This window comes from Phymastichus coffea, unplaced genomic scaffold (genome assembly GCF_024137745.1).
Source record: "Phymastichus coffea isolate CEN01 unplaced genomic scaffold, Cenicafe_Pcof_1.1 PCOF00021, whole genome shotgun sequence".
In the NCBI taxonomy this organism is placed as follows: domain Eukaryota; kingdom Metazoa; phylum Arthropoda; class Insecta; order Hymenoptera; family Eulophidae; genus Phymastichus; species Phymastichus coffea.
This window is the reverse complement of record NW_026706832.1, coordinates 2,510,050-2,516,224: the sequence shown is the minus strand read 5'-3', so window position 1 is coordinate 2,516,224 and position 6,175 is coordinate 2,510,050.

Genomic DNA, 6,175 nt, shown 5'->3' with positions numbered 1-6,175 from the left:
TGGCCTTACCCCTTCACGGTTCACTAGGACTCCCAGGTACTTGACTTCCGACTTACAGAAGTGGCTTTTGGTCTTATTCACAATGAGGCCCGCACCCAGGATTCGTTGTAAAACCAATCCCAGGTGTCGCTTATGCTCCTCAAAGGACGGCGAGATAATAATCACGTCGTCGAGGTACGCAAAAGCAAAAGGATCTAAATCCGGGCCAATCACTCTGTCCATCAACCTCTGGAAGGTCGCGCCGGCGTAAGACAATCCGAAGGGCATTTTCTTGAACTGAAAATGCCCCAGGCCGGGGACTGTGAACGCCGTAATGGGGCGCGACTCCTTTTTAAGAGGTATCTGGTGGTACGCGCTACTCAAGTCCAGTGTCGAGATGATCTTCGCATGATCCTTCGCAGGATGTCGCTCATAAAGGGTAATGGATAGGCGTCCGGGTTGGTTACTGCGTTTACCTTCTGGTAATTTACGCAGAACCGGTATTTGCCATCTGCCTTCTTAACCATCACCACTGGACTTGACCACCCGCTGGTTGCTGGTTCAATGACGTCGTTGTCCAGCATGGCCTTGACCAGCGCGTGCATTTCGTCTCGCACCCTGTCGGAGACCGGGTAGTATTTCTGTTTACAGGGTCGAGCGTCTCCGATGTCTATCTCATGCTCGACCCCCACAGCACAGCCTAAACACTCGCCTCCGTCTGGAATTAATCCGTCGACGAGGCTAGCCACTTCTTGACGCTGTGCTTCCGTGGCTTCTACCAGGCCTACGGGTGCGAGGCACGACGTACCAGTGACGCTTGCCACTTCCAACGGTACCGCCACTTTGGCTTTTGCCAAGTACAGCTGGTCCGTGTCAGGGTTCAGGTTGGCGCTGAATTCCCTTACGAAATTCGCGCCGACATAGCAGTCATCAGACAGCAGTGGCGTTATAGCGACCCTTACATCTTTTGTGATTCCCCCTACCGTAAAGGGGAAAATCACATGGCCCAAGATGGGACATGGACGACCGTCGGCGAGCTTCGCTTCTCCCGCACGCGTGACGTCCAGGCCCAACCCCATGTCTGATGCCAACCTAAGCCCGAGTTGACCCATTACCGTCGATGAGGCCCCGGTGTCGTAGAGTGCCCTTATCTTGTAGGCACCTATCCCCACCTGAAGCCACCATCTGGTTTCATCCTCGGGCCTATACCTGCGGGAGGCTTTCGCCGTCTCTCTCCCCTCTGTGTACGGAAGGCTTTCACGGCTCTTCTTGCCTTGGGCAGCCGCTACTCGCATCGACGTGCTCTCATCCGCAGGTGTCTTGGTCGCCGGCATATCCCCTGGAGTGTCAGGTGGTCTCCTGGGGCTTTTGGGTTTGATGGTCTCCTCTCCGACCCATTCAAACCCCTGCTCCACCACCTGAATCCGGCCTCCGTACCCTTCGAGGATACAAAACGCCCGGTTACCCAGATCAGGCATCTGTTCGGTCGCTGTCGCTTCCAACGCCACCGCACTGCCAGGTCTCGTAGGGTCCGATATCCCTGGCGAGACCTTCCTGAATCCTGGGGTCGCTGGCGGGCCCCTGCCCCGTTCCAGCGACCCGCGACGAGAGGTCACCTTTACTGGGGACGCGGAGGGGATCTCCATCCTCCGCTTCCCTGCCCGTTTCCCTTGTTGCAATCCGGGCAGTACCTTCTGGTAAAGCCTAGTTTGCCACAAGACGAGCACTTAATCGGTTGGGAGTAGTCTATTTTCCTCCGCTGACCCTCTCGTCGCTGGCCAGGAGACCCTGGGGGGGTTTTATTCCTCCCCTTTTCTTGCGGCTGACCGCTCGGCCGCCTGGGAGAGCTAGCCTTCCTCTCCTTAAAGTCCATATCTCGTCGCAGGGTCGCAATTTGCGACGACAGATCCTCAAAGCGGTCTGTCGCCTGCGTTGCGGCGATTGTGGGCCGGTCCTCGGGTTTCCTGGCCGGGGCTTTAACCGGTGACTCGGGTTGCAGCTGTTCTCTACCCCGAGGCTTGTTGGAGTCCACCTCGGGGTCCTGCCCGGGGTGGTGGTGCCTTAGCTGACACCCCCATATGCTCGGGGTACAACGTGGACGTTGGTTCCAGCCTGATCCTCGGGCGCTCGTCGTCTCGCAAGGCGGTCTCGATCTCAGTCGCCCGGGCATGGAATTCGTCCACGTTGGAGAACGCATTCCTCCGCAGCTGCATCCGGATGGCGGGTAGGAGATTTGCATACAACAAATCTAACTGCCTCTGCTCTGGTAACGGCGGGCGTAGTTGGGCCAACATGAAGAGGAGGTGGCAGGCATATTCTCGCACCAGCTCTCCCTTCTCCTGGTATCGGGCTTGGGCCTCTTGCAGCAATCTTTGTTGCTGCAGCTCACTCGACCCAAACCAACGTCGAGCGCCTGCCACGAAGTCGGCGTAACTCCTCCACTTGAACTTGTTAAGCTCGTACCAGGTCCTCGCCACACCTTCGAGGAGCTCTGATACCGAGCACAAGATCTCGCCGTCTGTTAGCCCAGAGCCCGCGCGTAGATCTTCCAGTCTCGACAAGAAGGTGTCTACGCACTCTGAAGCCGTGCCAGAGTATCGCAGCTTCCATCCTCGGACAATCCTACCCGCGTCCCGAGTCGCGTAGTACCCCGACGCCGCATTGGCGTCGTACCAGGCGGATCCTTCCGGGATCGCCTGATCTTCACCCATGTCGGCGTCTCTTGGTCCTCTTCTTGGTGGCTGTTCCGTCCTTGAAGGCACCTGCCTTTGGGGAGCCTCTCGGGGTTCGCCAGGGGTCGGTCGCTGGGGTTCCGGGGTACTTCATGGTATCCTTGGGTCGTAGTGGCACGTATACGTGGACTGGAAGTCCACGGTCCTCCGGGGCCGCTCTGGTATGACCGTTCGTCGATTGGTGGGGTCCCTGTTCCTTAACTGCTGGACCTCCACCTGTAGAGCTGTCACCTGGTCGCTCCACCGTGCGCATACCTGATCGTGTCTTTCCAGCATCTCTAATATGCGGTTTATTCCGACCCGATTGCGCTCGATCTCTTCCTTTAGTCGTTCGGTCACGCACCGCTCTTCCTCTTCTTCTAGAGGTTGTAGCTCCGCGTTCTCGAAACGACGAGCTCTTCGCCTATCCGGCGATCCGGTGGAGCCCTTGTGCTCACTACTGACCCCCTCCGTGGGCCCCTTGACCTCGCCGGTCCCCCCTTCCTCTGCGGGCTCTCGCTCCCCGGTCTCGCTCTGACTCTCCTCTTCTAAGTTGTCGTAGACCGCGAGAGTGCGCGTTAGGTTCGCCTCTACCACCTCATCCCTGTATAGCAGCATGAGTGGGTGGGCGACAAGATCCTCAGCATCAGCTGCTTCTAACTCTTGTCGCCTGGTCTCCAGCCACCTCTCTCGGCTCCTTCTATTATTGTTATTGGGTCGGAGAGGCGTCTTTCCCCTACCGCAGAGCACGTACCGAACGAGCCACGCGTTATTCTACCCGCTCGCACCTTATTACGCACGCGCGCAAACGTCTCTCTCTCGCGCGCGTCGCTCTCTCTTTTCGTGCAAACTCCCTCGTGTGTGAGTCCTAATTCTAGTTGGGCGCCATGTAACAGGCTGCCATTTAGTCGATAATCTCTTGAAAGTGCCCGTATTACGACTAGACGAAGCCTTGTTATCTCTGTGCTCGAAGCACAGTAACCTACCTTGCCTCGGAGTGCGCCTGCGCAGAATCTCCTTGCTATTCCGAGTTGGGTTCCCCCAACTCACCGCTTGGTGGCGCTGTCGCCCCTTGCTAGTAGCGCTCGTGCGGCCGCCGCTGGAACCTAAGTTGTCGATTCGCGTCTATCGGTATTCGCACGATTCGTGCTACGCAACCGGCGAATTCGAATCCACTGTAAATAAACACTGACACGACCTCCGGACAAAGGAAAGACACAATAACCGAAACTCGTTTAAATAAGAATAATGATTGATTTATTCAATTATATCAATGACACGGGGAATCTGCCGAGAGTCTTGCGGACGCTCGTGTGAATGACAATACACGCTAAAAATGAGAGAGAGAGAGAGAGAAAACCACGGATGCCGCGAACTAACCGCTCGCGCGCAATAAACAAATTCTTCGCGCTCGCTGCGCGGATTCGCACGCAAATTGTAATAACAATAGAAAGGGGGAAAAGGTGCACCTACCGCAAGAACGACGAGGATACGGTGGCCAACCGTATCCAACTAGCACGTTGTTAATAGCTGATCTGCTGCTTGCTGCACCGCCTCGTTTGCTGTTGCTACTGTTGTTGTTGCCGCTATCGCAGCTACTGTTGTTGCTGCTAGGGCTGCCGCCGGTATAGCTGCTGCTACCGCTGCTGCTGCTGCTATTGCTGCTGCTATTGCTGCTGCTATTGCTGCTGCTCACCCACCCACGCACTCAAGTTCGCAATGTCACTGGCAGAACGAGAAACTCGGGGAAAATCGGAGGTTAGCGCGACGCTGACAGACTGAGTGGCACAGTCATACTGCCGGTCGGAGCCTCCCCTCCCGGTCATTGCCCCTACGCGCTCTCTCTCTCTCTCGCGAACCGAACGCGCTCGCTCTTAATCCGGTACGCGGATCGAAACGATTTTCGATAATCGTTGCAAGAATTTAGTACGTAGATTCAGAATATAATAATAAAAATTGTGTTTAATTATTGAATAATAATGAATTTCAATATGCAAAATTAATTTATTTATTACTCTAAAAATATAAATTATTAGAAAGATGTAAATAATTCATATGCAAAATCAATAAGTAAAGAACATGAGTAAGAATTGGTTTCATTAATAACAGCTGGATAATAACTGTTATTAATAAATAAACAATTAATAATTTATTTAAACAATAAGTTGTATACAGAACGAAAGCATTAATTTTATACTTAATAATGATAGCTATATAGTTTATGAATCTTAGATAATTAATCTAATAATTGCAGATATGAATACAGATGCATTAATGCAGAGATTAATACAGATATGAAAATTATTATAATTCAAATGTTATTAACTAATTTAAATATTTCTTTTTAGAAAAGACTTCTAAAATTAATCAACTATAAAGTTATATCAAAAGTTAATAATTTTCTATTGTAAAAATGTTAAAATTACGTTAATTGATTTTATGAGTTAATAACTTTTAACGACACTAATTTCGATAATTATATATTATATTAAATCAACAAATAACAAATTTGGTAAAGATCAGATGTATTAAAAGCTCATTATTAATGTTTATTTACTTGTAAATTAAGATAATTCATTTCTCAAAATTCGAATGTTTCTCGAATATTTGAAAACTTCTTGAAGAAAACGCTCCTGCGAAAATAGGCGGGAAAATTTGTGTATAAATACGCCCACTATTGCACAGGCAGGCAATCACTTCTAGCCTTGCAAATCTGTATATCTCGGTGAAGACAGTTGGTTGTGAATCAATGATTGAAGTTTAATTATATTATTTCTCACATGTAAATTCATATCATGATCCATTAACATTACATTATCAGAAAATGTTTGTTCAAATCAGACAAAGTTTGTTCAAATACGGAATCCATAGGCATCAAGTAGTTGTATATTTCCTGTGATTCCAGTTGGAATTTTTTTTATATTAATAATTTTAATTTGTGGCATTGTTTCTTCTATAACTTTGTCACAATGACCACTCCAAGAATCAAGTAATAATATTAAGTGATGGCCTACACGGGGATAATATATTTTTTCCAACCAGATTTTAAAGTGATCTGCAATTAAACGACTTACTAATTAACTGATCAACGATATTACACTGTAAAAATTGCTATTATTTCCCTTACTTGTTGTTTATTTTATAATCTTTGATTGAAACATAAAACGAGACGTTATTTGTTACATACAAAATGATTGAATAAAATATCGGTAATATGTCTATACTCGTGTCTACGGTAAAATATAGGCCTTCGGCCTGTCTGGAGGTTAGGGGTTTGGAGTCGTTTAGTTAAAAAGCACAACCATTTAGCCTATTCGTTGTTTAGGGGTTTAGGGTCAAAGGCTTTTTAGTTCAGATGTACAGGCAAAAAAGATCACACATTTGTAAACAAGTTTTTATGAAAGTTAAAATTTCTTTTCGACACTTTCGTCCAGCACATTGGTTCTGCCATTTTAAATTTTCAAAATCTGATATCAGATTTGTCA